We start from the raw sequence: 12,208 nt of genomic DNA, 5'->3' as shown, positions 1-12,208 counted from the left end.
GGGCAGGATGATCCCGGGCGTGCGGCTCGCCGTCCGCACCAACTCGCTGGGTGTGTTGCTTTTCTTGCTCGCCATTCTCTGTCACCACGTGACCGCCAACAATCCCAGGAAGCAGTTCTGAAAGTGGCACTGCCTCCCCCTCAGGGTTCCAGGACGTAATCGGAGGCAAGAGGGAGGCTGTGAGGGGCCTTCACGCTTCACGGTACCCTCTCTACCCACCAAACATGCAAAGCGGCTACACCGGATTTTTCCAAACAACTGTTATTTCCTCCAAGTCTTCCTTAATCCTATGGATCAAGAAGCTGCCACTGAATAGGGCCCAGGAAAGGGGCTGCTTTCTTTTCTACCCTCCAGTATAAAAATATAGATAAATAATATAAAAACTGTACCCCAGGTCTGTGATTAAACCGGTCACTGGCAAGGATGATGGGGCCACCGTGATCGACTTCCTCTCATCAGGTCCTACCTCTCGGCCTGGGGCTGGAGCCAGCCTCACCTACAGCACGTGCCGTGTGGAGTAGGGCGGGTTCCTAACGTCATTTGGGGGTCTGTTAGGAACCGAGAGAAAGGTAGAGTCAGTGTTGCATAGGCAACCAGGAGTGTTGGCTAAGACACCTACGTCCATTCGTGGCAGAAGGGACATGGGGAGATTGGAAAACCAAAGATCACTCTGGAAGGGCTCACTCCTGGGACTCTGGTGGGTTACTTTGTTCGTTTGTTTGTTCCTCTTAACGGGCTTTGTTCTCACTGATTTTTACCCCCAACTCCACCCCCTTCCCTACCACACATACACGCAAAAGGGCAGGAAGAAACATACCTACGCTACGTGTAAAGCAGCTGACAGCCTATTTGACACGAAGCAGGCATCCATAGAGCAGCAACAAAGAAAAGCACACCTACCTCCTCCCCCAGTCCAGGTAACCGCACCCACATCCTGACCAGTCTCCCTGCCTCCAGTTGGGCCCCACAATCCTTGCTCTTCTCTGAAGCCAGTGATTTTATTTTTCAAAATTCGAATCTGCTCTGAGCTGCAAAGGTCCCCCACGACCCGCAGGACCCCTTAGCCTTTACGATTCCAATCCATCCTGAAGGCCTTACCTTCGGATTTCTTTCCCTTGCATCCTCAGCTCCAGCCCCACTAAAGGATTACACGATTTGAAGCATGAATGGGCAGGACAGGGTTAAGAACTGGATGCAACATCACACCAGTAAATTCTGGGGAGGCACTGGATGAGCTTCGGTAGCCATTTTCTAATTTAAAAAGAAAAACTCTAAGGAAAGTAGGGATATGAGGAAATGTCTTAAATTCAATAGAAGCCATGTCTCAAAAAACAGACAGATCTTTTAAAGGAAAAAACACTAACTCTATTTCCTTTAAAAAAGTAAGCAGGGATGCCCATTATCCCTGTTATGAGTTCAACGTTGTCTAGAGGGTCTAGCACGTGGAAAAAGGAAAGTACATACTGATAAGAATTACTAAGACTATTTGGCAAGGCAACTGGATGTAAGATTTATAAATGTTAAACAGCCCCATTCACTTTCTTTTCTCACAATAGGGCTGCTAAATTTCCTAAGACCCTCCCACTGCAAAATACTTAAAAGTGCTGGATAAGAAAAAAATTCCTTTAAAATTAATGACTTGGCTAGAAATAAAGTGAGAAAATTCTTGCAGCTGAACTATGAATCCAGCATGATAAGCACGGGCTGAAGCAGATAGGTCCTGGAAGAGCTGAGTGTGGTAAAATGGGTTTGGAGCTGAATGCCTGTGAGGTCAGGCGAATGTGTCAGCTCGCCCAGGTAATGTGCCCAGTTGTCTGGTCAAGCAAACACCAGGCTAATTGTAATATGAGGGCACTTCACGGACTTTAGTCACTAGTGAGTTGGGTGCATAGATGGCTGGTTACATCTACAATCAACTAAGGAGTTAGCCGTCAACGAGTACCGTCTCATCTAACCAGCTGAAGGCCGTAAAAGGGGAAGTGATTTCAGCATTCAGAGAGAGAATCCCCCTCTCTTCAGAAAGCCAGCGTCTCCTGGGAACGCATCAAAGCCCTGGCGGCAGCCTGCCCTGCGGAATTTAGACGTGTGCACCCCCACGGTCGTGTGAGAGTTTTATAATCTCCTGCTATTTACAAATATCCTCTGTTGATTTTGTTTCCCTAGAGAATCACGGCTGATACAATGCCCATGTGGGTGGCAGGAGAAGCCGCCTTGGGCCCACGTCGAAGACAACGGCAGTCACAGAAAGGACGACAAGGGAGCCCGGAAGCAAGCTGCCCTGTCTTGGCTTGGGTCTGGGTAGAGAAGAAAAGACGACTCCCAAGAAAATTCATCACCGCAAGCCTTCACTCACGCGGGACCAGGGCATAAATCCACAGCACATCTGAGATCGAAGACGCCTCCCACAGAGCATTTTATTTAAAGTAGTCCCAAATCGGAAGTACCGCTTGGACACGGACAGACACAAACACAAATCCTCTGCGGACCAGGCCTGAGAGAACTTGGAGAGACAAAGTTTCAAACTGGTTAAAAAAAACAAAAGCACAAAATAAGAAAGAAAACTGGGCATCGTGAATGAGGAGAAGCAGACAGAGCAGACAGCAGATGAGAGCTGGATGGAGTTCAGATTTGGAGACTATTGAGAAAACACAAAATAAATATATTTAATATGTTAAAATAAATACGGGAAGTGGGTGTAGCTCAGGGGTCCAGCACCTGCCTCCCACGTATGAGGTCCTGGGTTCAATCCCTGGTACCTCCTAAAATAAAGAAATATATAAGTGAGTGAGTAAATAAATAAATAGAAGAGAGGTTTGAAAAAAGGAAAGAAAAAAGACTATCAAAATAACGAGAGCTTTCCACAGGCAACGGCCATGGCCGTTGGGGAACTTTAAGGCGTAAGACTGAGTCTTGCTCCGCCTGGCGGTGGGTGCTGGCACTGGTGGGGCTGCAATTGGCAGCCAGGGCTCAGATTTTTAGTTGGAAGTGGCCAGAGTGGGTGACTTCTGCCAGGAGGACCCCCAGGATCTGGGGCGTACCCCCTCAGCTTCCAAACAGAAGCTTAAAACTTTGATTCATTGGCTCCTTTCCTGGAAATGTAGAAAATGCTCTATTTGGACCCTAGGCAGTTGAAAGAACCAGATTCCAGATCCAGCCCGGAAGTGGGGCCATTCTCAGGCACATGAGTCAAAGGATGTGCGAACGTTCTTGGACTTTAACAGGGAGGACGGCGATCTCCCCTTTAAGAAAGGAGACAGGCTGAGGATCCGGGATAAGCCTGGAGAGCAGTGCTGGAGCAGCGAAAGCAAGAGGGGTCAAGCCCAGTTGTTCCTGTTGACGCGTGTAGACCCACCTCCCGCTCGGGATTGGCCCTGAGTGAAGGTCCTCGAGTGGTAAAGGTCTCCAGGAGTGGGAAGGGGACCATAATGGCCAAAGAGGTCACCTCCCATTCACACGTGTCCATCTGCTGGAACACCAGAATCTGATGAGGTCTTTAGCTGAGTATAGCTCGACAAACAGCTTTGCTGATGGAAGGGAACAATCTTCTTATCTTCTCCACCTGCCGTCGATACGATTTTTCTATTGCTGTCAAATAGGCAGTACAGTTTTTTAAGCCCTCTGTTTCTTGTAAGCTTCTATGACAGAATTATTCCATTCTTTGCCTTTGTCCACGATGATCAAGGTATGAAATTGAAGAGCTTATGCATTAACTTCTGAATTGTCTAATTTTTGGTGGCACTGGCTATGACTGTGCATATAGAAGGGATAGGTGTCTTGTCCTGATGGCTAATTTGAAGTGTCAGCATGGCTAGCATCTGCAGTCAGTCAGCTCCACGACGTGGTTAGGCCTTTTCCAGTCAACTGGAGGGCTTACAGCAAGAAGCGAGGGTTCCAGAGATCACACGAGTTTCTGCCTCCGGATTTCAACAACAACTCAACAGAATTGCCAGCCTGGCCGCTTCTCCTAAGGAATTTGGACTCCAGGCTACAACATCACCTTTACCAGAATTTCCAGCCAGCCTGCCTGCCCTACAGAATTCAAACTCACCAGGTCCCACAGTTCCGTAAGCCAATTCCTTATAATTAACCTCTTTACACACACGCACACACACACGTATACACATACATATACCCAGACAAATTCATGTGTACTTATATCCTGTTGGTTCTGCTTCTCTGGAAAATCCTCTGCCTCTCAGGCAATACAAATAAACCCGTGGAAAAAGAAGAAAAAATAAAAAACAAAGAAAAAATAAATAAACCTATGGAAAACTGATGGAATTAGGAGTGTTGCACATGGCTTATCCTGGCGTACTTAATGGTTGTCTTTCCTTATTCTGAAACCATTTTATCAAGTGGCAATAGGCTGTTCCCGTCCACGCCCATGAAGTAATTGTGTACCATGTGAATAACACATAAGAGCAAGGTCTCATTTATAGAATGTGAACAGTTCTGGCTCATTCTGACATTTTGAATCTTAAGAATTCTGAGAATACTGCTAGAGCCACTTGTTTTCTTTTCCAGTCAATGCTTCCCACATTTTCTTGGGACTCTCTTAACCTTTATTATTCTCCCCATGCCCCAAACTTACCAGGGGGTTAATTCTAAGATAAGTGTATGTTTTCATTCTACCTGAGCAGCAGGATGTGCAGAGCAAACATTTCACTCAACGCGTAGAGTTAAGCCAGGCTTGGATTCTCCAAACACACAGGCAAATACCCAGCTTCCTGCCTTCCCCCAAGGCGTCCTGGTAGGTCTGCAATGCCCCAGAAGTTAGATTCCTCTCCACCCCTGTCCTAAGCAACCAGGCATCTACTTTATGTCTCTATAGGTTTGCCTAGTCTGGACATTTTATATCATCAGAATCATATAACATGTGACCTTTCATTCTTTCACTTAGCATGTTTTCGAGGTTCATCCACATTGTAGAACATATCAGTACTTCATTCCTTTTATGGCTGAATAATATTCCATTTTATGGGTATACCGCAGTTAATTGATCCGTTCATCCATTGATCGATAATTTGGGTTGTTTTCACCTTTTGGCTATTGTGAATAGCATTGTTATGAACATTTGTGCACAAGTGTTTGAATACCTGTTTTCAGTTCTTTTGGGTATATACCTAGGAATGGAATTGTTGGGTCACATGGTAATTCTGTCTTTAACTTTAAAAAAAAAAAAGATTTATTTATTTTCCATCCCCTTCCCCTCCTCCTGCCCTGCTGTTTTTGCTGTTTGTATTGTCTTCTCTTCTCATTTTCTCTCCTCTAGGATACATCGGGATTTGATCCTGGAGACCCCTGATGTGGAGAGAGGTTCCCTCTCAATTGTGCCGCCTCAGTTCCTGGTTTCTGCTGCGCTTCACCTTGACTCTCCCCTTGTCTCTCTTTTGATGCGTCATCATCTTGCTGCGTGACTCACTTGTGCGGGGCACTGGCTCACCACATGGGCACTCGCGCAGGCACTGGCTTGCCATGCAGGCACACTTTCCCTTCTTTTTTTTCACCAGGAGGCCCCGGGGATCCCACCCAGGTCCTCCCATATGATAGGTGGAAGTTCTATCACCTGAGCCACACCTGCTTCCCATCTTTAACTTCTTTAAGAACCCCAGGCTGTTTTCCATTTTGTAAACTCTTGAATCTATAGTTCTGAATATGATTGAAGTTTTGTCAATTGGTGTTGGAGATTTGGACCCGAAGGGTATCTGGGATGAAAGAAAGAGAAAAGGGAGAGTGAAAGAAAGAGAAAGAAAGAAATAAAGAAAAAGAAAGAAAGAACGAGCGAGTTGGGATCAGGGGGTCTGCGAGTAGAGACTCATCAGACAACTTTATTGTTTACAAGGGGCTCTCTGTATACCCCAATCTATGTGACAACAAGCAGCAGCACATAGCCTACATGAAAACAAGCAGCAACAGGCAGTTAACTATCAGCATTACTCAAAGTCTAAGGAATTCAAAAAAATCTTATCTCAGGGTACAAAGTCTATGTGTTCTATTTACTACAGAAGGTGTGTGCTCATCTTTTCTTTCAGCCTCTAACAGCTTCATCCTGTTTGCCGGGAACTCTTTTTTTTTTTTAAGATTTATTTATTTATTTCTCTCCCCTTCCCCCCCCACCCCGGTTGTCTGTTCTCTGTGTCTATTTGCTGCAGTCTTCTTTGTCTGCTTCTGCGGCACGGGAATCTGTGTTTCTTTTTGTTGCATCAGCTCTCCGAGTGTGCAGCAACATTCCTGGGCAGGCTGCACTTTCTTTCGCGCTGGGCGGCTCTCCTTACAGGGCGCGCTCCTTGCGCATGGGACTCCCCTACGTGGGGGCACCCCTGCGTGGCAGGGCACTCCTTGCATGCATCAGCACTGCGCATGGGCCAGCTCTGGATCAAGGAGGCCCGGGGTTTGAACCACGGACCTCCCATGTGGTAGCCGGACGCCCTAACCACTGGGAACTCTTAATTACTGCATTCCTTAGGTTGCAAGCATAGCCATGGAGACAGCACGTCTCTCCTTGTGAGGCCACTGTGCCTCAGTTTCCAACAAATTGGAAATACTTTCACAGAATTTGGAAACCTAAGGACAGGAGGGGACCTTGCTTTTGCTAGTGCTGCTATTTCTTCTGGCAAGGCACGTCATGGAGGCATTTCCTTTTTCTGTGGAAGCTTTAGCAGAGGCCCCAGTGTCCAGTCACTAACTTCCTGCTTGTAAAGACACAGAGCAAAGAGCATCCAGTTGAGGAAAGTGAAATGCCTGAATTGCAACCTGAGCCTGGAGCCAGCTGCTCAGCGATGCCGTCCTGGTTGTGACGGCGCCCGGATCACTGCGGTCAGCAGTGTGGTTCTGGAGGCCACAGCCGAAGCAGCAGCTTCCTAAATTGGCAGGCAACTTCCACATTCTAGAAGAGGCAGCCAGTCCCTTGGCAGCACAGCTCTGCAATTATGGATTTGGAGATTGTGCCAGAAAGATCAGCCCAGAGACTGTTTCTTCTGCCCCCCCCCCCAATGATTCTGAAAACTCTCCAATACACGGTAATACACTCCTTTCTGTCTCAAATTAGCTAGATTAGACTCTGTTCTCCATTATCAACCTTGACTCATAAAAAGGATCAGAAAGAAACTAAACGAGCATTGTTTGCAGACAACATCCTTTTCTACATGGATAATTTAAAAATACACACAATTACTAGAATTAATGAAAAAGTTTAGCCAAGTTGCTGGATATTATGTTAACACATTAAAAAACTGTATTTTATATACTATCAACAAAGAGTTAGAAAAGTTAATTTAAAAAATTGATGCTAGGAGCAGCCACCATGTCGATCTTCACCCCAACGAACCAGATCCGTCTAACTAATGTGGCCGTAGTGCTTCGAAATCGCTTGCTACAAAAATAAGGTCGTGGGCTGGCCAAGCGGCATGGAAAAAGACCTTGATGAAGTTCTGCAGACCCACTCAGTGTTTGTAAATGTTTCTAAAGGTCAGGTTGCAAAGAAGGAAGATCTCATCAGTGCATTTGGAACAGGCGACCAAACTGAATGAAATCTGTAAGCAGATTTTGACTAAAGGAGAGGTTCAAGTATCAGATAAAGAATGGCACATACAGCTGGAGCAGATGTTTAGAGACAGTGCAACAACTGTAGCAGACAAGTGTGTGAATCCTGAAACAAAGAGACCATACGCTGTTATCCTGATCGAGAGAGCCATGAAAGACATCCACTATTCGGTCAAAACCAACAAGAGTGCAAAGCAGCAGGCTTTGGAAGTGATAACAACAGTTGAAAGAGAAAATGAAGATAGAACGTGCTCACATGAGACTTCGATTCATTCTTCCAGTGAAGGAAGGGAAGAAGCTGAAAGAAAAGCCCAAGCCATTGATCAAGGCTATAGAAAGCGAAGACTATAGTCAACAGTTGGAAATTGTGTGTCTGATTGACCCAGGCTGCTTCAGAGAAACTGATGAGCTAATTAAAAAGGAGACAAAAGGCAAAGGTTCCTTGGAAGTACTCAATTTAAAAGATGTCGAAGAAGGAGATGAGAAATTTGAATGACATTCATCAATCTCCTCAGCCATAAAACACTAAAGTGTTTTCATTTCCTACTGTACTATTTTCTTTCTGTGGCCTGCCAAATATTTGTTCAAACTATTTGACATTTTCCATCTCTGTGTTAAATGTGTGCACAAAAAGACTTTCCTACATAAGTATAATAATGTGGGATTAATTTAGTTTTAAATTATAAATTGGGTGTTAGGCTAAAATCAAAAATCCATGACACATAATCCAGACAGGCCTGCTGCTGCTCTCTCATTCCCAAGGTGACAGTTATTTGAGGCGACTTTAGTGGATATATACAAGTCAACAAAGTTTGCACATTACAGTAAACTATTTGGGGGATGTGTGTGTGACAAGAAGAGAGCATTTGCTAGAAAAGAAAGCATAATGTCACATTTCTTCGTAATGAAATGTGTATATAGGGTTAACGGTATTATTATATTCATTCAAATATAAAGTTTGAATGAAGACTTCCTGATTATCTGAACACTAGATATATGATGACTGTTCAGGACTTAAATAATTTTCATTGAACATGCTGCCATGACTTAGCTTATTCTTGGTAAAAATAACATCATTTATTCTAATTCTTAGAATTTATAATATATATTAAAATAGCTAAAATTATATGTAATCAATAAAACCACTCTTATTTAAAAAAATAATTGATGCCATAAACAATAACATCAAAATATATAAGGTCCCTAGGAATAAATGTAATTTAAAATGTGCAAGACCTTTATGAAGACACTTATAAAATTGTATTAAAAGACAGAGAAGAGGGAAGAGGATGTGGCTCACGTGATCGGGCTTCCGCCTACCATATGGGAGGACCCGGGTTCTATCCCTGGGGCCTCCTGGTAAAAAAGAAGAAGAAAAAGCATCTCTGTGCAGCGAGCCAAGCACTCGTGTAGTGAGCCAAGTGCCCCTGTGAGTGAGTCACGCAGCAAGATGATGACACAACGAAAGAGAGACGAAGGGGAGAGTCAAGGTGAAGCGCAGCAGAGACCAGGAACTGAGGTGGCACAATTGACAGGGAACCTCTCTTCACATCAGAGGTCCCCATGATTGAATCCCGGTGTATCCTAGAGGAGAAAAACTGAGAAGAGAAGACAAAAAGAGAAATAGATAGAGAAGATCAAACTGCGAATAGACACAGACAGCAAAAACAGCAGGGCAGGGGAGTGGGGAAGGGAAGGGTGGAAATAAATAAATAAATCTTAAAAAATTTTAAAAAGACAGTGAAGGTCTAAATTAGTGACAAGAGGGATACCAGGTTCATGGAAGATGAACTATCATGAAAATCTTTGTTTTCTTTTTTTTAATAATGCCGCATTTCACTTTATTTTTAAAAATGTCTTTGTCTTTATTTTTATCATGAAAATCTTAATGCTCTCAAAATTGATGCACAACCCCATCAATTCCGATTAAAATTCTCAAATTTTGTTTTATGGGTGTTGACAAGGTGATTCCAAAATTTATGCTGAGGGAAGCAGTTGGGCGCTCACCTACCACAAGGGACGTCCCGGGTTCAGTTCCTGGTGTCTCCTGGAGAAAGCGAGCAAACAATGAGCAGACAGACGAGAGAACCATCTGGGGGAGGGGATCATAAAGAAAAATAAAGTAAATAAAATAAAACAGAAAAATTAAGTAAATAAAGAAAATTTATGTTGAAAAGCACTGGGTCAGATATAGCCCAGACACCCCTAAAACATAAAAGAAAACAAGGTGGACGACCTGTACAGTATTAAGGACACGATGGCGAAGGGACAGAAACATAGAGCAATACAAGAGAACAGGGGGCCAGAAACAGACCCACACACATGTATAGGAATTGGATATGTGACAGAGCTGCTTTCACAGATAAATGAAGAAATTATGGACTGGCCAGGTACTAGTGCTAGGTCAACTGATTTTCTATACTGAAAAAATATAACTGAGGGCAGCACCTGCTTCCCATGTATAAGGTCCTGGGTTCAATCCCCTGTACCTCCTTATAAAAAAACCCAGCCTGGATCCATACCTCATACTATGTATAAAAATTAATTCCAGGTAGACTAGAAGCCTCCCTATGAAATGTAAAACTCTAAAATTCATAGAAGAAAATCTTTTTGATTTCAGAATAGGAAAACAAGACATACAAAACAGAAATCATAGAGGCATGATTGACTAACTAAAATGACTTAAAATTAAAACTTGTAATATTCATCAAACGATACCATCCCAGAGCAGATGTGGCTCAAGCAGTTGAGTGCCTGCCTCCCACATGGGAAGTCCTGGGTTTGGTTCCTGGTGCCTCCTAAAGAAAACAAACAACGAGCAGACGAGCACAAACAATGAGCAAAAACAGCTAGCAAAACCGTGAGGGAGCCGTTGGGAGGGTAGGGTAGATACCACCTAGAGAATGAAATGACAAGCCATAAACTATTTTTTTAAAAAGAAGCTTTAGATTACATAAATGTTACACTGAAAATATAGAGGATTCCTATATGCCCCACCACCTCCCTCCCCCACTTTCCCTGCTAACAACATCCTTCATTGTGCGGTGCATTTGTTACAATTGATGAACACGAATTGAACCATTGCTACTAACCACAGTCTATAGTTTACATTATTATTATTATTTTTTAAAGATTTATTTTTTATTTCTCTCCTCTTCCGCCCCCCCCAGTTGTCTGCTCTCTGTGTCCATTCTCTGTGTGTTCTTCTGTTTCCGCTTCCATTCTTGTCAGTGGCACCGGGAATCTGTGTCTCTTTTTGTTGCGTCATCTTGTTGTGTCAGCTCTTCATGTGTGGCGCCACTCCTGGGCAGACTGCACTTTTTTCACGCAGGGTGGCTCTCCTTACGGGGCGCACTCCTTGTGCTTGGGGCTCCCCTACGCGGAGACACCCCTGCGTGGCATGGCATTCCTTGCACGCATCAGCACTGCGCATGGGCCAGCTCATCACATGGGTCAGGAGGCCCGGGGTTTGAACCCTGGACCTCCTATGTGGACCTCCCAAATCCACTTCCCTATAGTTTACGTTACAGTTTACACTTTGCACCACACAACTGTATAGGTTTTGACAGAATGTATAGTGGCCTGTATCCGTCATTGCAATGTCATGCAGGACAATTCCAATGCCCCGAAAATGCCCCATGTTACACCCATTCTTCCCTCTCCCACTCCACAGAGCCCCTGGTGGCCACTGTCTGTTATCAAAGTGACAAGTTCTTCCATTGCCAGAATAATAATAAGTCTACTTCAGTCCATAGGTGCTTTCCGCTGTATGTTTGTTCATTCCTCGGTCTTGAGGATTTGGGATGGTGACGCCCACTCTGCTACTGATTGAGAGGGAAGCCATAACTATTTGCTGCACACTTAGCCAAAAGAGAATGAACATCCAGAGTATTGTATTTTTGGTAAAACTCCTATTAATCAATAAGAAATAGACTTGAATACTTAAAAAAATAAAGCAATAAATTTCTTAGAAGAAAACCTAAGCGTCACGTCTTGAAATGGGGGAAGGTTCCTGATGCTCTCCCTCCTCGTTCCAGGGCCTCTGCCTAACCTGCCCGCCCGGCAGTGACGGCCATGGAGGGGAGGTTTCTCCATAGTCTCCTTTGGCTCCCGTCCCAGTGCCCTCGACAGACCCGAGACACCTGAGGGTCAGGGACTCTGTGCCCTTGGCCGCACTGGGCGCCCACAGAACCGCCGGGTGCTGCTGCTCCCTTCGGCTGAGCCCCTCTGAGCACGCCCGGCCAAGACCCCCGCCCCAGCCTGGGTCACGAGTTGCCCGTGGGCAGGGAGGGGAGAGGGCGCTGCCTCCGGGCAAGCTAAGCCTCGTCCTTGCCAGAACTTCCTTCCAACCATTACCCCTACTCTTCTTTTTTTTTTTTTTAGATTTTTTTTCTTCTTTATTTTCTTTTAAATATTACATTTAAAATAATGAGGTCCCCATATACCCCCTACCCCCCCCACCCCACCCCCTCCCACATCCACAACCTCTTCCATCATTGTGGCACATCCACTGCACCTGGCGAATACATTCTGGAGCACCGCTGCAGCACATGACAGTGGTCCACATTGTAGTCCACGCTCTCTCCCAGTCCACCCAGTGGGCCACGGCAGGACACACAACGTCCAGCATCTGTCCCTGCAGTACCACCCAGGACAACTCCAAGCC

At 44.9% G+C, this 12,208-nt stretch overlaps 1 pseudogene; it reads left to right on the top strand.

The window, feature by feature from the left end:
• Positions 1 to 7,303: 7,303 nt before the first annotated feature.
• On the top strand, positions 7,304 to 8,262 carry LOC101442457 (ribosome maturation protein SBDS pseudogene; annotated as a pseudogene).
• The last annotated feature ends 3,946 nt before the right edge of the window (positions 8,263 to 12,208 follow it).

This window comes from Dasypus novemcinctus, chromosome 21, assembly GCF_030445035.2.
Source record: "Dasypus novemcinctus isolate mDasNov1 chromosome 21, mDasNov1.1.hap2, whole genome shotgun sequence".
In the NCBI taxonomy this organism is placed as follows: domain Eukaryota; kingdom Metazoa; phylum Chordata; class Mammalia; order Cingulata; family Dasypodidae; genus Dasypus; species Dasypus novemcinctus.
This window is presented reverse-complemented; position numbering and strand designations above follow the sequence as displayed.